Source organism: Cryptomeria japonica, chromosome 7 (assembly GCF_030272615.1).
Source record: "Cryptomeria japonica chromosome 7, Sugi_1.0, whole genome shotgun sequence".
In the NCBI taxonomy this organism is placed as follows: Eukaryota; Viridiplantae; Streptophyta; class Pinopsida; order Cupressales; family Cupressaceae; genus Cryptomeria; species Cryptomeria japonica.
The window spans coordinates 625,266,327-625,290,028 of record NC_081411.1 but is presented as its reverse complement, the minus strand read 5'-3'; positions in this window follow the sequence as shown (position 1 = coordinate 625,290,028).

The following is a 23,702-nucleotide window of genomic DNA, read 5'->3' as shown; positions in this document are numbered from 1 at the left end:
GCTAATTTTTTGTGCTCTTCATAGTGCTGTAGTTATTTTCTGATTTTGGTGCAGAAGTGTTTTGGAATTTTTAGATTCTCTCAGTTGTACCTGTCCAATCCTCAATTTGGAAACTTCAAAGGCTTCGTTTGAGCTCATACGACCTCCTTTTCAGGTGTTGTTTTTTTTTAAAGTGTATTTTTTTTCATCTACTTCCATAATATATGATCAGATTTCAAAGATTTTGAGTGAAAATTGTACTTTCAGATATTGGTCTTATTTGGCCTATTTGGTACTTGTAAATTTCTTGAATATTAGTTTAGATCTCTTGCATTATTAGTTTGAGTCTCTTTTAGACTTATTGAAGTAGTTGTAAAATTGAAATCAGAAGTCCACTTTGCCATTTTTTGCAAGTGGCCCATTGTACACGCATTAAGTATAAAGTGTCAAATCATCACTTTTGGGGGGGGTTCTTTGATTGAGTGAATTTGAGGGGTGTCTTGTGTGATTGTGCCTCTCTTTCCTTATTCTCTTTCATTTTTTTTGCAATGATTCCTCATAAATTTCCACCTTTAACTCCACATAATTATGCATCATGGAAAATTAAAGTATGGAGCAAATTAATGGAAAAAGGTCTCACACATTACATAGATGGAACAATAGCAGCACCACTTGATCCTAAGGCTAATACTAATGCTTAGTTAGGATGGCTCACTAAGAATTGCATGGCTCTTGGAACTTTGCGTAAGTATGTATCAGATGACCTCATCTTTCATATTGATTTACAGTATTGCCCAAGCAAGAAAACTCATAACAAAATTAACACTCCCATCCCAAGGATAAACAATTTCAATTGTGTGACTTTTCAAGTGGGGTGAAGGAGGACCATATACCTAGAGGATAATTCTACAAGTAGGAGAACATTATGCCATTGTAAGGCTACAAAATAAACAAATCCACAAGTTTCAAACTTGTCCCTACAATGTTGGCAAATGCACACTCCAATGAGAAATTGTAGGTGATTGAAGGTATTGTCATTGATGACAACCTTATAATCATGTGATACTAGCAGACAAACATAGGTACTGGCACCAGCAGACTCTACACTGGCATACAGATCATCGGCACCAAAAAGAAGATTACTGGCACCCTAGTCGACAGGAATTTTGTATAAATATATTTTGTATTTAATTGTAAAATCTTTATAAGCCAACTTGGCGAATTGTAATATGACTCATATATCTATGAGATCATTGTAGATCATTTAGGTGATATAGGAATGAAGAAGATGGAAGGATTAATGCAGACCTAATATGCGAATTGTAAGGTAGATATTGGATAAGAGTTTATGTATGTAGCAGAGCTTAAACCGGTACTGAATCTAGCATACTAGATGTTGATCTAAAGCAGTACAAGACATTGGATTAGTATAATCAATTTTGTAAGTCAGTGTGACTTCTTTGTAATTGAGCAGTGAGCTCTAGGCACTTGGCCTTCTTGCATGTGCAGGCCCTTATTGTAAACAGTAATATTCTCTTATTGGCTAGTAAGTGAATATTGTGGGTCACAAATCCCACCGAGGTTTTTCCCACACCGGATTTCCTCGTTAAAATATTGTGTTGTGGTGTGTCTCTTATGTTGTGGTTGCTATTTTTATTTACTGCATTATTTTTGGTTTACCGGTACATAGTTTTGATATGCTTTTCATGTTATAAGCTAAGAAAATTATTATATCGGTCCGATACTAATTCACCCCCCCCCCCCCCCCCCCCTCTCAGTATCTTTGGGAATCATAACATAAAATTCCTTATGTCCCCCAAGGAATACAAGCCAACAAACTCCCCTTATGACCCCTATTGCATAAACAAAATATTATGCAGCAAGGAACCCTTAAACCCTTGTAAATCACTCTCTTCTAAAGAGAGCCTCTACACTCATAGGCTGTCAAACAACCCTTCACCCCAAGGCCACTCTTCCCTCCCAAGGGTGAGTTTGCCCTTGAAAACTGTCAAAACAAAACTAAAAAAAAATCACAATAACAAAATAAAAGAACACATAGGGAAGAACTCAACATCTTCCTAACACACTAAGATATCAACAATGAAAACAAGTATAACAAGCAATCTTTTCCAATGTACAACAACATACAAGAGCTAGAAAAACAACCAACCTTAAATTTGCCAAAAGGGATGATGAATCTTGTAGAAGAGCTACCCAAATCCACTATCTTTTCCCCTCAAGACTTAGCCAAAAATCCTCCAGAAACTTACCAAAAAACTACTCAAGAATCTAAGTCTCTAAAATGGAGAGTGGGTGATTAAACTTCTCCCTCCCAAACTATTCCCTATGAAAACACTCCTCACTCTTTCCAACCCACTTGGGAAGGGTGAAGGATGTTCATTGGTTAGTCTTCCCAACACCTTCCAAACTCTCTAGACAAGGCCTCTCAAAAAGGTAAAAGGAATGGGGAAGAGCAATGTCACTCATGAGGAGGGTTGTCTAACCTAGGAAGGCTCCTCTAAAGTTGAAATTTGGCCAACTTGGGAAACTCAATTTTTGGGGTTGCTAAACAGACCCTAGGGAGTAGACACATAACTAAATTTGGCCTTCATCCATAGGTACATCATATGGCCCACTAAAAATGCCCCTAACTTGATCCTAGGAGTTAGTTTAACCCCCTAGAAACCCACCCAAAGTTTACCTACGGGTCAACCCTGAGTTGACCTTTCTAATGGCTCCCTATCGAAGACTTCCTTGGGACCATACTAGGATAATTGAAAAATGCATTGGTAAAACAAATTTTCTCCAAAGGGACATGTCATTGCCAACTCATCTTACAACACATATGTCAAGTGACACCACAAAAAGAATTACACATCACTAAAATACATATTGGCAAATGTCCCTTTCTTGGCCGAATTTATAAATTAAACAATTTCCAAATTAAACACACATCCAAGCATAACATATACAAATTAAAACACATTTACAAACGAGGTGTTGTCTCTCCAAATAGACAACCCTTGGCTTCACAATCACACATAGGTCTAGGCTTGATTCTCCGAATAGTTTCCATAGTCACATGGAATAATTTTCTTGCACATCTCATTTGTACATTAGTAATTCCAAAAATCACATATAATATTATCATATAAAAAGAATACAATTCAAACATTGCATACAATTTCAATTATAACAATCAAGTATCCAATTATCTAATAAAATCCACATAAAATAATCTACTAAATGGCATCATCATCATAATCATGGAATTAAATCATTTATAGAGCATGCATCCATAGTTTATAGCATCAAAAATAGGTACTGCAAATCAAAGTAAATGACATAATCATATCAATTTTATCCAAGCACTGGATCATATAAAATCTATGTCCATAATGCATCAAAATATAGTATCAATAATAGGTCCAACATGAAAATAACTGAAATGCTATGATGGCTCGGGGTAGGGCCTCACAACTCCAAGGTGGAGATGGATGCCACATGAAGTTAGGATGTGATGAAACTCTACCCCACATGTTTCCATTGTCCATATGCCTCAATTGTTGTTGATTGCCTCTGGAGGTTACTGGCTTTTATTTAGCCATGCGGTGTATTTTGATGTTATAGTTATGTTGGAGTCTCGTGAGTCATGTTGTATCCTATGGTTGTTAGGTGTTGGCTTAGGTCTAGAGTATGAGTTAGAACCTTATGTCATCTCCTATCATGGGGGTGGTTCCTATTTGATTCCACATGGTCGGTTGGTTGATGCCTTCTTCTATTGGGATATTCTTCTTGAATGTTAGCATGCGTGGATACTTGGATTCTTCATGTGATTATTCTTGAAGCTAATATTTATGTACACGGTAAAAGAATACATTGTATCATGTTGATTTGTATATGTAAAAGAGATTATGTATCTTTGTATTAGGTATATTTATATATTTATAAAAGGGAATTATAATAGGACTTGATGTGGTGATTAGGAGAAGAGCTCATTGATCTGTCTTGATGTATTTATTCATTTTGTAATATGAAATTATGAGTTCTATGTGGAAAAAGAAATGAGATAGTATTTAGGTATTTATGTTGCATGTGAAATTCGTGAGATGGAATTGTGACATATGGGATGGAAGCTGGAAAGAAATGTAATTGTTGTTATTGTTATTATTTAAGTAAATAGGAATTATCTAGGTGAAATGGTTAAATTGATATATGATGCATTATGATAAGGGGAAGTAAGATTATGTACTTATGTAACTTGTAAACTTGAGAATCAGGGTGTGATGTGGCAATAGATATTATGTTCTTTTTCTATGCACTCTTATGTGTTAGGTCATGATGATGTAGAAACTTTGATCTTGTAATAAGATGATGCATTATTATTTGGTTCATGTCAAAGAAATATTCAATATGTTTGGATTGAGATACTATGTTTATTTACAGGATTGAATGATTAGATTATGTTTATAGTATTAAATATGATTATTGAAATTGTTTAGTAGCATGGTATCCTATTTAGAAGTAAATAAGATCTTGCTATTATAATCTTGCATATGAATATGGTTAGAATTCTTGAAGAAGTTGTGCTTGAGGAGCTCATGTAGTTCCATATGTAGGAGAAGGATAAAAACATTTAGATTCATGATGCATCAAGTAATTAATTAATCAAGATGAGTAATAGGAAATACTAGGTTAATGTTCATAAAATGAACCTAGAAAGTATGATGTAAAAATGTTATGCATATGTTTCATTGTTATCCTAGTTGTATGAAAAGTAAGTGACTAGTTGAATAATAAGATATGATGTTCTAGATGGATAAGTGATATTTTATAATTATGTCAAGTAGTGACATTGAGATACCCTAGGGAATGGCTATGATTGTAAGAGTTTTCTTGGAGATGTGTTAATGATTTAATTGAATTATTCCACTTGCATAATATAGTTCTATGGATATGCTTATGTTGGTATATGTGATCTTGTAAATAGATAATGGTGTATTTAATGTATGGTAACATAGAAGTAATGGATGTCTTTAACAAAAAAAAATTAGCTCCATTTGCAAGTATATTTTAGATTATTTCTCTAGGGTATTTTGGCGGGAATTACACTTTATGTGTTTCTCTTTTTGTCTTGATATTAGATTGATAAGATCCTAAGTCATTAAGGGTTTGTGTGTCTTGCCTCTTAAATATCTTGATGAATCTTTTTCATTTTTATTTTTTACTTTTTTTGAGAGAATGAGTGTGGGTTCATACTCAAACTAAAGTGAGGGCTAAAAGTAGCATCATAAATTGTATCCCTATACAATTCCACAATCATGTATGCCTCACTTTAGTGTTCTAGCCTTCTATGTTTTGATTATGCCTATTTCTTCTCAAATAAACTTAAAATTGCAATCCTCATTTCACCTTGCTATTTAGTCCTTTGTTTATCCCTAATAGGCTAGAGAAGGGCACTCCCTGGATAAAGGCACCCTAGGAGCCCTTGCATAGGATAAATAGGCCCATTTTTGGACCTTTAATTATGATCAAAAAAATATGGGTGAGAATTCCTTTCTTCTGTCAACCTACTTCATAAATTCAAACACATTTCATGAGTTGAGGTATAAAAGCAAGCCTTACCCCCCTTATTTCAGACATCTATTATGGATCTCTCCACATTATCTCTCAAGTTCAAATTCAATTACAATCACGAAAATTCAATTAAGAAAGTAGTCAAGCATTATGAATACATTGAAGGAGTCATAAATGTTGGAATTGAAGTTTTCATTGATGTCAACATGTGTGTGTGCAGGGATGAGAAGCTACAAAAATGAAGATCAGACTAGTTAGAGATGCAGATGATATTTACACCCACTAGATGGTGATGCAAAGATATGCAGAGAAAGAAGTATTATAGGTTGCAGATCGGGATAGTTATACCGATCAAGTGTTGTGCAAGTGATAACTGCTTAGGTGGTCATATATGAATAGCTGGCCGATACCAAGTCATGTGGAGGAAATGGCTATTGGCATAAGTCATGTTGATATTGGGTCATGAGGAGTCTCTTTTGTATTTTGTTCAATCAAGATAGCAATATCGATCATAATGTAAGTGCCACTTATCATGTTATCTGACAAAGGTGGCTTAACGAGTTTGTGTTATGCCGATAGAGTAAACTACTCTGACATTGTTGTGTCAAAATAGCGTATGTCAACCAGGAGATCAAGGGTGCATTTTGAAATATCTATTAAATACAGAATGACTAATTTACTCTATGTCAATAGACCAAACTATTCTGACTTCTTTCTTATGAGAATGCCTTATATTGACAAATCCACCATTAGGATCAAATACAAGATTGGGACATCTATTCTGATATAGGAGAATGAAGAGAAGACTCCCCGGTAAGGTTGTTAGAGTAACTATGCCGATGCAGGTTCAAGTTGAGTCATCAGGATAAGTTTTTTTGATAGGTTAGTGTCCAAGTGCTTAGCCGATAATGTTGGTTGTTCTAATGGAGGTTCTCATCGGAGTAAACTATGTTGATGTAGTTTATCACTGCGGAGCTTGTGCTTAGAATACCTATGCTGATAAAGGTGAGCTAACAATATGTCATAGGTATAACTTGTTCGATCAATATAACACATTTTTTCTATGCCAATAGTTATGCCCGATGGACTTGTAAAGCACTAAGAGGGGGAGGTGAATTAGTGACAACAAAAAAAATACTACTTTAAACACTAACTGGTAGATATACTTAACAAGTTTGTTAAATAATATGCATGCAATAAAAAATGATATAACAACATCCACAATAAATAAAACATCCACCATAACATAAGTGTTTATATGTGGAAAACCCAAATAGGTAAAAACTACGGTGAGATGGGACTCACAAGATAACTATCTACAGTAATAGATAACTGACCGGTTAAGGTCTATAAAAGTTGCTCTACTAGGAGAGAATCTTATTAAAGATCCCAAAGATTAGTTAAAATCTATACCTTGTAAGAGGTAGTACCCTATTAGGAGTAACCTCGGTAGAGGATTTGAAAACCCAAACTAATGGATCACCTTGTTAGAGGATCTGTACAACGAAGTTTGTTAGAGCTTACCCGGCTAGGGGATTTGAATTCTTTTGTAATTGTTAGAAAAAAATAGGTGGTGTGATCTAGTAGTAGACAACTTGCTTTTATAGATCCTCTTCTACGCACTCAAAACTACATTACCAACATACTCTGCAACTTAACACTTTTCCCTTTGCTCATACAAAAATAATTCATTGTGATGTCAATATATAGAAATTTAGATTTCATGTCGGCCTCTAGAAATCATAACACAATTTCCTAGGTGCAGTCTATCTAGCCAAACAATCATAACTCATCACAAAAATACCGCCAAAATTGTCAGTGAGGATAGCTCATCACAACTAGTGATAACTCATTACATAATCAATGAATACTGGTTCGAACAAAAATATAAACCGTTTATCCTTTGATGCTCATGTGATAATCTCCGCTGGATCTTTAGGTTGATGTTGAGTTATGTATATTCACTGGTTGTCTCCATGTATATACCAGTTGTCACCATGTACTAGTTAGATATAAACCTCTAGTATACCGGTTGTAATATAAACAACTTTGAAGTCACACTGGTAGACAATATGAACATATGTGTGTGTATGTGTTACATCAATGACAACAAATGATGAAGTTATTCATTACAATCATCATCAAGCGAACAATATCCTCTTTTGGCATTAATGGCAACACTTAGAAAATTTTACAGTAATACCGCTAAGTGTTCTAACAAATTTTTTTTATACACATATACATATACTCCCCCTTACTACATACAACATACAAAATTTTCATAGCACACATGCATATTTCTACTCCCCCTTTGACAACAATGCCAAATTGAAAAGAAAAATGCATATATATATATAGAAAAGTTTGTATCAAAATGTTTTACATATACAAAAAAAACTTGAAAAATCTGAATCAAGATTCATGCATTGCGAGCCTCATATAAATGTCACTAAAGTTTCTCTTCAATTGAGAAAAAGCATGTTCCCATGACTCCAACAAGTTCTCAGTGAACTCAAGTGTGGACATAATATGAGTATGAAACTCTTCCATTGAATCAATTGTACATGTTTCTAGAGTAGCTAAAATAGCTTCTACATTCTTGTAGGCTCTTTGTAGTATGTCCACTTGTGGTCTGAGTAGATTCTTCAATTCCTATAGGGATCGGAGTCTTTTTGCCTTTTCAAGATCATAGGTATCTAACCTGTTCTGCAAATCACCCACAGATTTGCTAAAAGCAAAAATAGAATCTTGAAGTGGTACATATGCATTGCATATCTTCTCTAGCTCTTTTTTTGTTTCAATTCACTTGTTATTGATATTAGAATAAAAGAATGAAACATTAGAAGTAGATGCAAGGAATTTCCCTCCTGTTTCAATAGCTTTTCTTAATAAATCTTTATTAAGAGATAGAGAAATTTTTCCTGTATCAAATTTCTTTCATGAGCTTCTCTCCATGCTTCTTCCTATAACTCTTGTAGACAATTAAAAATAATTATTTTTATTATTTTAAAAGTCCTAACATAGTTAATTTATTAATTATACCAATTTTTAATTCTCCTCAATATTAATTAATTATAATTAATATTGTCACTATAGCCTGTTGATTGATTTATTTAATAAATCAATCTCCTTTTATTCTTCTAAAAATCCTCAATATTAAATCTCCTCAAATTTCTCCTCTTAACAAATTAATTTCAATTAATTAGTTAATCTAAGTAATTCCTACAAATCACCTTTTTCCTAATCCATCATTAACCTAACAAATTCTTCTAGAAACTCCCTAAGCTCACTTAGCATTATTCTTCTAATTTTTAATTCCCTCCACTCATTCTCTCTCCTAGCCAAATCCTCCTACAATCTTATCTGCCCTAATCCCACCTAATCTTTCCTCTAATCCCTCTCCTAATGAGTTGCTAGTGGCTAATCATCATGATTAGCCACAAAGTCAACTCCTTGTCCCTTCCATCCAACCACTCTCCTTAAATTCTCTTTTCCGAGGTGAGAAAAATCTCACATTCCTCTAGGTATATCATCTTCCAAGGAATTTTTAATTCCTCCTTATTCCTCCAATCCCCATGAGAATCCCTTTTAAATAATTTTTAATTCTTTCTTTCCATCCCTCAAGAAATATCCTATCCCTTGCTCTTCTCAAGGCACATTGCGAAGTCTTCCCAATGAACCTTGAGGAGTGTGGAGACAAGAAATGCCTTTAAGGCATATCTCTTGGCCTCCACACCTCCTCTTGGGCCTTGTGTGGGCTCACAAGGAATCTTGACCCTCCATCTTGGGTCAATCCTAACCCTTCATTTATCCTCCTCTATCCCTATAAATTGAGGACTCCATCCCCTCACATTTCATCTCCAATTTTAGCAAGTTCATGCTGCTAGTTTGTGCCTAGGAAATCATCTTTGCACCCTTATCATGCCAAAGTTACTTCTCATCCATACTTAGCCATATTAACCATCTCATCCTTCAAATCCATCACATCCATTTGTGCACAATATTAGAGAGCCAACCACATCAAGTAATCTAGGAGCAAATCAACAACACATTGGAGGCATTTGGGTGCACTTCAACTTCATCCAAGCTCCATCTGAGAGAGAAGGTAAAGATTTACAAGGTATAAACATTGTCTTCATGTTTTTATGTGATTTGATTCATGCTTCATGTTTTTATATGTTTTAGTGTTTTGTTTGTGTACTAACCATCTAAATTTACCTTGCTTCTTTTCACCATCTGAATTTACCTTGCTTCTTTTCACCATCTTCATTCCGGCATGCTCGATGGGACCCACATCCCTAAAACTTATGTTTTTTGAGTTTTTGTGAGTTTACAAGTCGTAGGTATCGAAACAACGTGTGGAACTGAAAATCAACGCGAGTGATTCGGGTTCAGCGTGATAGACAAACCTCTTCGATGTGTGCATAGGCATACCAGTGTGACCAAATCTAAAAATTCAAAAAAAAAATTCCGCTTTCTTTTTTAAAAAAAATTACTCTCTGTTTATCTTTTCGACACATGCGTAGGTGCGTCAATGTGAGTGGACGTGTTTTAGCATGAGGGAAACTAAACCAGTGTGAACGTTTTAAAAAATTCCCGCCCTCTACAAAATTTTGTTTTGAAATTTGAATTTTAAAAATTTAACCGCTAACCTTTTTCCCTATTTTCAGTCTTTCAACGTGAGAGTAGGCATTTCGACAAGATTGAGAGAACTTCTGCGCGTGTGCAGGCACTTCAGCACAAGCGATTCAGAACAGCATGACAAACAGGTATAAAATCATGATTTCTATTTGTTTTAATTTTTTTTTTTGGTTTCTACCAACTGCAGCATGTATGCAGGTGTTTTGGCGCCTATGTAGGTGCTCTAGCATGACTGACTGCATTTTAGCATGTGTGTTGTTTCTACAGGCCAATGACTACTAATTTGTCTTTTTTTTTTGAGTGTTGCAGCTTCTTCGATTGTCCAAGACCTAAGAAACACAAATAACTACTAATCCGAATTGTTTTGCAGGTTGCCTAGGAGTTCCAACCAAATATTGTCTTTTCTTAACTAGGCACCTAGATCTAATTAAAGGATAAATGAACCATTATCTTTTGTGTTTTGTGAAAAGCGTAAAGGTAGGAGAGTATGCTCTCGTCTAGCTAGATGATCAAAAATCCATACCCTCTAGGTTCTTCATGTTTTTTGCATGCTTGCCTTTAGCGGGCCTGTCCTCCCAACTTGCTCTTTGATAAGGTAAGAGGGGAATGACCCAAGTGAGTATACTTGAACCTAGGGTTCCCAACTCACTATAATAAATAGGCCATTGATGATGAAAGGGTCAATGGTTGGGGATATATGAGAGTTCACTCTCACATTGGGTGCTTAGTAGGATCCTAGAGATCTTAATCAAACTTGCATGACTACTAAGTTCTTGGTGCTTGCACAACTATGAAGGGTATCTCCTAATGGGAAGACATATTAAACACCTTATGCATAGTGGCCAAAAACCTTCTAGTCATTGGTGCAGGAGGTTGGACCTCTAAAGACGTCCATATTTTTACGGCCCTTAGTAGAGACACAAAGTTTGCCATGAGGAGTTTTCATGGGAATTGATGCTTGGATGCCCTGGAGAAGTGAGTGTCATGGAGGGGAGCTAGTGGGGTCAAGCATCTAAGTGTTCATTCTAGGTAAGCGTAGCTGGGAAACTGATTGGGATCCAATGACTATTGTCCTTGCCAGCTTTAAGAATGTTGTACATGAGCATGAGTGTCTTTGAGATAAAATCCATTTGATCACTGTGTTTTCTTTTCTTGATACTTGCTTGCCAAGAGTAGACTAAAAACACATCATTATCCTCAAACACTTTGCAAAAACATTTGTCTAAAAGCAAACAATCATCCAAGTCAAATCCTAGTCACTATGCACACAAAGTCTTAATTGTGTCAAAACTCCGTCTGTTTCATGTTTCATAAACCTAAGTTGTATAAGCATACTAAGAAGTCAATCCACTAACCTATCAAGAAGAATAATCTCACACAAGCACAACTCATTAGATGTCTAGAATTTTGGTATACAAACCACAAACTCTTGCTTAAATACATGACATTCTTGTACCATTACCATGATTATGTCCATGGCCATAGCAATGAGTTTGATTCTAGTGATAAATTAAGTTTGTGCCCTCTGTCAAGGTTTAGTTTTGTCTTTAAACACCAACTATCATCAAAATTAGGGTGGTTGTGTCCCTTCATACAACTTTCCATCCGAACCAATCATCTATCGAGTCATGTTAATGCCAAGGATAGCCTAGTCACCAAATTTCTTCTAATCATCACTATTATCCCTCTTCAATCAATCATCCCCAATCTTTTCCTAAGGACTTAGCACCTCAATCAATCACAAAATGAATCACCTTCAATTATCAAATCAATTCTCAAAATCCAAATCAAATCATTCTTTAATCCAATTTAACCTCACATTAAGGTTGCATGCCTTGTGAAGTTTCATTTAGACCTCATCCTTAATCACTTGGCTTTTGTGCTTGAAGAAGAATCCTCTCCAAGTACCTTTGCCTTATCCTTTGAGTCAATCAAGACTCTTAGCTTACACCTTTTCTTTTCTTAGGGTCATTAGTCAACCCTTAGTGGAAGAAAGGCTTTTTAATCATCATTCCAAGGTCTAAATTCTACCCAACTTGGTCATTACCTTGCTTGTGGTTTCATCTACCACCTAAGATCCTCATCCAAGGACTAAGGTGTCAATCATAATCAAATCGGGGTTCTAATCCAAGGACCCTACCAATCAAAAAAATCCTTTTTCATCAAAGACAAATCCAAAAATCCAAAAGTCTCGCTAAGTCCTCTCATAAAAAATTTCCTCCTCCAATCTTTTCTAAGGTTATTCTTGTATGGTCTAAGGTTATTCTTGTATGGTCACAACTCAATCTCAAAAGAAAAAGATGGCTGAACAATAATATGGTATGTCAGACATTAATGTCCTATATGAAGATCCTACACAAGATCCTACACAAAGTGTGCAACCTAGCACTCAAAATCAAACACAAAATCGTAATATGGTTGACCAAAATGAACTCTCTCCAGAAGTGCAAACTTTCCTAGTAGACTCTTATAATCAAGAGATGATTGAGAAATTTATCCAACATAGTCCTACTGTGCTTCTAAAGACCCTCCTTGAAAATGGAGCTCAACTCCCACCTAATTTTGATAAATCCACCCTTGGTCAACAACCACAAGGAGACCTCGCTCCCACATAGAATGTTGCACTTGTTATTCAAACTCAATCAATTACGGCCCAGCCAATCATTCAAACTCAATCAATAATACCTGCAACACCTCCCCCATGGTCTCCATTCCACCTTCTTCCTCCTTACAATCTATACCACTATCAAATCTGATCCAATCTATTCTCTAACATGCCTCTATACCATCTTCTTCTACTCAACCATATATTTCTATTCCACAAACCTCTATTCCCGTCAACAATGTCGCTAGGCTCATTCAAGCCACACTTAATCCTGTCACAATAGTTTACGGATCACAACCAACTCTCACTCAAGTCCCTGTGATGTCAGTCATCACATCTCACATCCCTGCTTCCTCATCATATCAATATATTAGTGGTGGTGCACCTTCCATGACTCATTTGATTCTAGGGGTGAACGTAATCCATCATCTCCAAAATCCATAATAGGACCTCATTAAAGAAATTCAGGACATGAAAAACATCATCAAGGACATGAGAGAAGGGACTAACAAAAGGAAACCTTACTCTTTGAATAATTTTTTCCTTATCCTTATGACCCATCTATATCAATTGCACCCTACCCCCCAGGGTTTGAGATCCCTAAATTCACCAAGTATGAGGGCAAATGGGACCCTTGAGACCATGTCCAGTAATTTCACATCCTATGACAAGAGGTCTCCTATAGTGACCTATACCTTCGAAGACTCCTCCCTAAGAGTCTCACGGGAGATGCCCTCACATGGTTCTTGTCCTTACCTCAAGGTTCCATTATCTCCTTCCCAGACTTGGCAGAGAAGTTTGTGTCTCACTATGCCTACAACATGGCTAATGATGTTTCCATGATGGACTTGAGTAACACAAAGCAAAGGCCCGAAGAGGCTTTTGCTAACTTCTTGCAAAGATGGTGACATTTCATCAAGAAATTCCAATGGGACATGCCAGAACAACACCAAATTGAATTATTTCAAAAGAACCTAGTACCCGAACTTTCAAGACCTCTAACATCTCAATGTATTAAATCTTACCAAAAATTGACTCATAAGGGCCTAGCCCTCGAACATGTCTTGTTAGAGGAAGGAACCTTGAAACACTACCAAAGATCAACTCAAAATTCTTCCTCTTATCATAATGATAAAACAAAATTCTGGTTCAAGAACAAGAACATAGTCAATGACGGTGTAACTAATGCAAAATGAGTCTAGACCATGGCTGCTCCTCCAAGATCCACCACCACAAATCATCAATTCAACAATCAAAATAATCAAAATCAATCCCAAAAGCCTCACAACAATGTCTCAATCCAGAGGCAACCATCCTGATCCAATAATAGGACTCCAAGAGATTTCACTCCTCTTGCTAAGCCTATTGAAGTGGTGTTCCAAAATCTTGTTCAAGAAGGCGCAGTGGTTTTCCCAATTACTTGCCCATTTGATCCCAACCAACCCAAACCTAGGTGGTGTAATGAGAATGAATATTGTGAGTATCATCGTATCAAGGGTTATGATACACGAAAATGCATGAAGCTTAAAATCTACATATAAGATCTCATTTATAGGGGTGAAATTGAAGTAGCAAATGCAAAACCTGGTAATAATAATGACAAACTCAAAATGTACTAGGAACCCTTCTCGAAACATGATAAGGGAAAAGGCTCATCATCTAATGTAGTGAACTATGACTATACTAATCACATAACTAACTTTGACTCTCTAGTAGGTTGCATTGAGTCCACAGACAATCATGTTAATGTCATAACTATCCAAGGAGTTAACCCTCCCCCTACCCAAAGCATATCTAATCCTGCTAGGATAGTCATTCAAGGTGGTACACCTTCCACCCCTACTCTTAGAATGACTGCAATGTAACCACGCACTGAGGTAAAGTCACCATCCAAGGATATCCTCCCCCACCAAACCCTCCACCCATGTCTTCCACCCGTCGATATGACCTCCTTGACCAACTCGAGAAGACCCTCACATAGATATCCATTCTAGAACTTCTCAAGACTTCCCTTGTCCATAAAGAAATTTTGGAACAAGCCCTCCTTGAGTCTCGCAGTCCTGATAATATCAATGTTAGCCAATTCCAAGATCTCATTGGAAACCTTGCTGCCCAACAACACCTTGTGTTCACTACCACTGATGCTCCTACAGATGAAGACCATAATAAATCTTTGCACATCAAAGCCCTTATCCAGAAGCACAAGGTCAAACGTATCCTAATAGATGGTGGATCCAGACTCAATCTGTGTACATACAAGTTAATAAAACAATTGGGACTTTCTGAGGACCTGGTAGACACATCAGGAAGGATCACAATAAAAGCATATGATGATGTGGAAAGAGTTTCAAAGGGAATGGTAACCTTACTTCTTCAAGTAGGCCCTATCATAATTGAAACCCCTTGCTAAGTGCTAGATCTTGATCTCCCCTACAACATCCTTCTTGATCGACCATGGATCCACTCCTTGCAAGTTGTACCCTCCACTTATCACCAATGCATCAAATTCCCATTTAATGGAAGAGAGATCACTATCAAAGCTAATCCACAACCCTTCCAATATTGCAAACTCTTAGAAGCAAAACATCCATATCATTTCCCACTAAATAGACCATCACCAACTCCTCCATCAGACACATCAAATGTTTCCTCTACCTCATCCCAACCAGACACACAAATCAAGAATCTTATATAATGGCTATGGAGAATACAAATTAGAGGATGTCTTATTAATAGGAAACCTCTCCCTATCTCCTAAGTCATTTGGCAAACCAAAAGAGCTAAAAAAGATCAGAAACTAGTCATACAATGCAAAGATACCACCTTCTAGCAATGGGGCCAACTTGATGAGGAGAGCCTCCACATAGATGTCTCTTCATGGCTATATCAGGAAGAAGATGAAGACTCGGCAAAAATATCTAAAAAAATGTATCCAAAAGCATCAGCTATAGTTGAAAAAATGGGTTACGAGGGACATGGCTTGGGACCAAAGGAGAAGGGAAGAAAAGAACCCATAAATCCTACCTCCTACAAGTACAAAAGAAGCTTGGGGTACACCCTAGTGCCTAAGATTACTATCGTTGGTGCCCCTTCAAGTCCTTCCTTGGATATCGAAAGCTCCGATGAAGAGGAGTTCCATGAAATGCCTTATGAATATGAAAATGATATCTTCTTTGACACCCACATCAATGCCATCACCCCATAACCTCTCCCATTTCACATGAGCTACATCTTGTCCATCCTGAACTCATAGACTAGGGCAAACAAGACAAACCCACTTTAGATATCTGCGTTGATGATAATGCTCTCATTAATCTCCTGACTATGTGAAATTTGGAAGATTGCAACATAGTACATGGTATTCAACTACATGAAAAGGGATACTTTAGTCAGGTCAATTCCCTTAGCCATAAAAAAGATAATCAAAGGAAAAAACAAGATTCCCTAGGTGAAAACTACTCTGAGGCACCTTTGGATGAGCAAAAAGCAAAAACAAAGGGCGTATCCGAAAGTGAAAACCTAGAAAAGGCACTTGATGATGAGGGACTTGACCTCCCTACCATTGGTTATCTTCCACAAGATAGGTCAAATTTTCTAATAGAATAAACAAATAGTATCAACATGGGCACCAAAGACATTCCAAAAAATGTGCTCATTGCAAAGTCCCTCACAAAACAAGAGAAACAAGACTTCATCAATTTCGTTACAAAGGTAAAAATCAATTTCACATGATCCTATGTCGATATGCCAGGTTTAGATCCTAACTTGGTGGTTTATAATCTCCCTGTCCGTCCAAACACAAAACTTGTAAAATAGAAGTTGCGCAAAATGCATCCACATATTGCACTCCTGGTCAAGGCAGAACTCCAAAAGATGTTGGATGCAAAATTCATCAAACCAATAGGATATGCTAAATGGGTATCCAACATTGTACTTGTTGACAAACCTGTTGGGGCCATCCGCATCTGCACTAATTTTTGAGATCTAAACAAAGGCTTGTCCTAAAGATGATTTCCCACTCCCAAACATAGATATGATTGTGGACCTTACAATAGGACATGAGATGATATCACTTATGGATGGATTTTCTACATATAAACAAATCAAGATTGCAGATGAAAATCAACATAAAACTACATTCGCAACACCATGGGGGACTTTCTATTATTGGGTCATGCCTTTTGGCCTAAAAAACACTGGAGCCACATATCAGCATGCCATGAGGACAATTTTTCATGACCTCTTGCATAAAACTATGGAGGCCTATGTGGACGATCTGCTAGGCAAATCAAAGACAAGACAAGAACACATCCCTATCTTAAGGCAAATCTTTGAAAGATTGGAAAAATACAAACTACGCCTCAACCCTAAGAAGTGTGTTTTTGATGTCAAATTAGGAAAACTACTAGGTTTCATTGTTTCTCACAGAGGCATCAAGGTCGATCCTACAAAGGTAAAAGCCATCATGGAAATGCCTCCACCAAAAACTCTCAGACAACTGCACAGCTTCGAGGGGAAACTCCAATCTGTTAGATGTTTTATTTCACAACTGGCATATAAGTGCCATCCATTTGCGCACCTATTCCGCAAAGACAAAATTCAAATGGGACTGTGTGTCAAAAGGCATTTGAAAAAATAAAAGAATACCTGGCATCACCTCTAGTGCTTATGCCTCTTACTCTTGGAAAACCTCTTATTTTGTACATATGTGCTACCACAGTGGCATTGGGGGCATTGTTGGCACAAACAAATGATCAAGGGAAGCAACATGCCATATACTACATCAGTCGGACACTAGTCGGGTATGAATTCAATTATACCCCAATTGAAAGAGTATGCCTAGCATTGGTGTTTAGTACATAGAAATTTCAACACTATATGTTGAACAACAAAACAAAACTGATTGCTAAAATTGACTTGCTTAAATATCTCTTGTCAAAAGCTGCCCTCACTAGCACAATTGCTAAATGCATCATGGTGTTAAGCGAGTTTGAAATTGAGTATGTAGATAGAAAAGCAATCAAAGGACAAGTCATCATAGATCAGCTCGTTGACACTCCATTGCTAGGTGACCATCCTATTCTCAGAGAAATAGTAGATGAATTCATTATGACTGTCACCACATCCTCCATGTGGCAGTTATACTTTGATGACTCTTGCACACAAAAATGGATCAGGGGCAAGAATACTACTGATCACACCTCAAGGAGATTGCATCCCAAAGTCCTACAAGATAAATTTTGCATGTACCAACATTGCAGAATATGAGGCACTCATTATAGGATTACTCTTGGCTATCCAGTGGAAGATAAGGGAGTTACAAGTCTATGGTGAATCCCAGCTTGTAATGAAATAAGTCAATGATGAATACTAAACAAAAGATGACAAACTCCTCCCCTATCGTAGGATGGTTGAAGATCTTAAGCAACACTTCACAACAATCAAGTTTGATCAAGTCCCATGAACAAACAATAGGGCTGCAGATGCAATGGCCACCATTAGCTCCCTTCTTCAGATGCCAGCACATAGTCAGCAGTGTGAGTTCTTGGTCGAGTAACTATTTATATCAGTATATGATCTATCAGAGTTTGAAATGGTGTGTGTACTTGTTGGTCCCGAGTCCCCCTGGTACCAAGAAACTTTCATTTTCCTAAGAGACAATGCCATTCCCCCACACCTTACCAAAACCCAACAACAAACCTTCATTCACCGATGTGCTCATTACACCATCCTTGGAGACACCCTATTCAAAAGGCATTTTGATGGCTCCCTCCTAAGGTGTTTAGATAAACAAAAGGTGAAATGGGCATTATGTGAAGTACACAAGGGCATTTGTGGGGCACACTTGAGTGGACTCACCTTGGCTAAAAATATTTTAAGAACGGGATATTATTGGCCTAAAATGGATGTAGATGCATATAACTATGTGAATAAATGCATCCCTTGCCAGCAACATGGAGACAAGATTCATGCACCATCACAAGAATCACAGCCATTCGTTACACCCTCACCCTTCTCACAGTGGGGGCTTGATCTCACTGGGAAAATCCACCCTTCATCCTCCAACGGGAATAAACTCATTATCACTGCCACCAAGTATTTCACCAAGTGGGTAGAGGCCATCCCTCTTACTTTTACCACTGGTAAGCAGATATCCAAATTCATCTTGAACTACTTGATCTGTCGATATGGCATTCCAAAAGTTATCATTACAGATAATGGCAGACAATTTAAAAACCAAGATGTCAAAGAACTCTGCCAGAAATTCGACATCCAACATCACTTCTCTGCCCCATACTACCCCCAAGGTAATGGTCTAGCTGAGGCTTCTAACAAAACCGTAATAAAAATCCTCAAAAAGACAGTCAATGAAGCTGGCCATGATTGGCACCTCCAACTCCATCTTTCTTTGTGGGCCTACTGCACCACCCCTTATTCCCTTCTCTTTGGCTCCAAAGCTGTCCCCCTCCTTGAGATCGAGCTCCCCTCTCTAAGGGTATTACTGTAGAATATCCTACCAGATGAAGAATACAGATTTGCCCACCTACAAGAGCTAGAATTGTTAGATGAAAGGTGCCTCAAGGCCTTGAACCATCTCCAAGTATATCAAAACTGTCTACACATGAGTTATCACAAGAAAGTCAGAACCCGAGAATTCCAAATTAGTGATCTTGTCCTCATGGAGAATTAGAAAAACCTTCAAGAAAGAGAAAAGAAAGGCAAGTTTGAGCCCAATTGGCTTGGACCATATGTAATCATAGCAAAATATGGATCAGGGGCCTATCAGTTGGCTACTCCTGAAGGAGATCCTCTGGCTGATCCAATAAATATCATGCACCTCAAAAGATTCTATGCCTAGCCCTCAGAAAGTCTTAAATTGTCAAAAAAAAAAAAAAAAAAAAAAAAATGAAAAAATACATAAAAATAAGAAAAAGAACCTGAAAAAATCATGACTCTGTTGAAAACCTAGCAAATAGGCACCCTGTGACACCAAAAATAAAAAATAAAAAAAATCAATTCGTCCATCAGTGAAAACCACTTTGTGGTGCTATGGACAAGTACCTTGGTGAAAAAATCCATGCAGGTGCCAAGGTAAATAAAATAGATCCATTTCCTATCAGGTCAGTGCTCCATCACCCTCACTATCCAAATCTGCTCATCTCAGTAGTCCTCCCTTTCCACCTCCGAATGAATCATGCGTATGATGATGAGTCTTCACTAAAATCATGAATATGGAATGTCCCATCAACTGAGCTTGTGTGCCTCTGTGTGAGCTTCATGAACTCTTCATAACAGTCCTAAGTCCACAAGTTAATCTTTAGGGGCATATGATCACTTGCCCAACCCAAAAAATCCACCCACTTTATCCTTTTCCCTAGGGATAAATCCTTCCCTCGCCTGGCAACTTAATCCTCCACCCTAATCATACTCTTGGCAAGAGGTGTCAGTTGGTCATGAGTGAATGACCTATTTGATTTCTTGGATTTTTCATTTTAGACTTGTATTATTTGCCCTACGACTACATCTATCTATGACTGCCTGGGTTTTTCCATATCCAGATATGTTTACAATAGGCGCATACAAGGGCATATTTTCATAGCATGGCATGTCTTGGATCTCTCTTGTATAAACCGATGACCTAGTACCAGTGTTTATCGACACTTACCCTCTCATGTACAAGAGGTATCAGTGTGTTTGAGGGTTTCCTTGCATGTACCCACAACTTTGTATTAGTGTTTCTCAACACTTGCATAGCTGTGTGTAAGGAATTCCCGTTTGACTGTGAGTCAGTCCATGCCTTGGGTTTCTCATGGCATCTTGATTCCTGTAATCAGTGGTGTAGGTTACCCAGGGAAATATCAAACTAGGTTGGCTCTCCACATTTTTGTGCACAACTTTCACCATCATTCCATAAAGTCCTAATCTAATAATCCCATGGAGTTCTCAATTTACTTCATTCCCCATCTATTCCACATTCTTCTATTTTTTTTAATCTAAGATCATTGTATTATTATCGACATATTCCCTGTTTGCATTATTCATTCACTTTATCCATGTAGGTGGCATTGTTCATATAGATTGTATTACTTATTCATTTCATTAAACTAATCATTTAGATTGTCATTTTTCACAAACATTTATCACATAGGTTGCACTTAGATTTCATCACATACATCATTTATAAATAAACAACACTAATTCATTCACATAGATTGTATTACATTACTTATTCATTTAGATCACATCATTTACATATCATTGGCGACTCACATTGCAATATCTGTATAAATGACATTACATTTGTTCCTCATATAGATTGCACCTATGCTAATTACTCATTCATCATAAATTATTTACATCTACATATCTATCATACATTTACATATGCAGCATATATATACACAACAAAAAGCATGATCACTCATCCTGCATCCATGAATATGTCAGCAACATATCATAGGCATACATACATAAGCATCGACACTACATAACAAATAGATCAGCACAACATATCCATAATTACATCCATACATCACATCACAAGAAAATAAATAGAATCCATCATAATAAAGTACACACATCATTCATCATCACAAAATCATATATATATAAGTTCAAAAGGGATGAATATGTCTGTCATAATACAATGATCACCCTGAAGGGTCAAAAGATGATACACAAGCCAAAATGGTGCTAGCTCTCCCCTCTTGTCTCTCCTACCCCCTCCTCTATACCTGATCCTCCTACTCCTTCTCCTCTTGGTGGCCTAAAACCCATTGATCTACCTGTCTACTGGCTCTGTGTGGGCCGTTGATTCTATGTCCTGTGAGATCACACACTCTCAGTATATGAGGTTTCTCGCTATGCTATAGGTACTAATTTTTGATATAACCCCTTGTAGTACCCTGCCTCCTGAACTACCCTCTCTGTCCTATCCCGTTGCTACATCATATTAGAGTACATTTGCCCAAGCCCTGCAGGAACTAACATCTGATAGGATACATCCCTCTCCCCCCACACTTGTGTCACATCTGCCTTTGCCCTCTACACTCTAGCTTGTAGCCCCTCTAACTCAGTATCTTGCCAATGGATAACATCCTAAAGAGCCTCTATGGTTGTCCTTGTCCATGCATCCTCTAGCATCTACTCAAACTCCTCCCTCTCCTTGCTGTATGGAGGCTCTTTGTCAAATCTGCTATCTCTCGTTGCAGCTACACCACCTCTGCCTTGAGACTCTCCCTCCCAGCTCTCTCTATTTGTAGCTCATCCTTAAGATAATGGAGCCTTGCCCAAGTAGTATCCCACTTTTTCTACACTCTATCAAATTCAACCTGTGATACCCCTCCCCTCTCCTCCACCTGTGCCTTGAGTACATCCATAGGTACATCATCCTCTCCCTTGCCAACAATGACCTCTATGGCCTCTCTTGTTGGTGATCCCTCTCCCTCTCCCTCTCCCTCTCCCTTCTCCATACAACCCTGGCCCTCCTCTGCTGTCCACCAACACCACACCCTACACCAACCACAACTCTCTCCCCTGGCCCATCATCCTCCCCACCAACTACCTAGTCTACAGCCAGTTGTAGCTCATCATCCTCCAAAACCCCAGGAATGTTAAGATGTATTGGAAAGTGCCCCTCTCACTAGCTCCTATATCCCCCTATCATCCCTAGATCCTCACCTGCCCCCATCCACTCATCCCAGATGAAATGAGACACTATCTAAAAACTGGTCTTGCCCTCCAATGGACTCATCGTCAAGCCCCAAAATCTCACCTCCCATGTAATCCAAGGATACATTGGGATGTCCCCCACTATATCCTAAACTTGTCCAAGATGTGTCACCACCTTGAATGGTGGATAATACTCCATAATATACACTGATCTGCCAAACATCCACATCTCCACCCTAGCCTAGTGTAGCTATCAGTCACCCCTCCATCTCTCACACCCCAAAAATGGTCACCATGTAAATTGCATAAGCTCATCAAGAATCTTGCGCAAAAACCATACAGACCCTATCTAAGTATAGTGCAATAGCCCTCTATACCTATCCACATATGGTTGATGGTCCCACCTATCTTGTACACCCAATGGTTGAATAACCACAATGTGCTCCCAAGCCCAGATGTGGAGAAGTGTCACTCTTGTGGACAAACTAGCATACTCCTTATATTCCACCAGATGCATATCATGGTATAACTGAGTTAACATCATAGCTCCCCAGGCATACTGCAAGCCATCATGAACCATGAAATAAAGGCATCTGCTCCATCCAACAAGAAATCCATGTCCACCCAGATAAGGAATAATCTGCCCTCTCAAGAATCCACAAATCACTAGTACGACGTGAGAAATACGTTGAATACCCATCGCCCTACCCAAGGGCATCCTACTCCTATTCAACATCGGTGGGGTCTCATACTTGCAAACCTCCCAAAGATAAAAATATGATGCATCCAAATGATACTTTGGGATGACACCAGGAATGGGGATCTTCAAGATCCTCCATACATCTAGAAGGGTCACTGTCACCTCGCTAGTAGGAAGATGAAAGGTTTGTCCCACCTCTCAACTAATATCATGATCAACATAGTATGAGCCCGTATCCTCGTCCACCTGCCCACATAATGCAACCCTAGAGCATCTATCACCTCCAACTCATCACACCCCAACTCCTAATATAAACTCATAGTAGAAGGCCAATGACCCCATCTTGACCTACATCCAACAAACCAATTCATTATTTCCATGTCCTCAGCTCCTATTCTGGCCTCCAGAACCAGCCATACCCTCACCCTATCCCAAAAATATAAGCCTACATCTAAACTCCCCCCTGAGCACACACGCCGATTTGCCCAGCGCTCACGCCAAAACCGTGGCGCTCGCACCAATCTACAA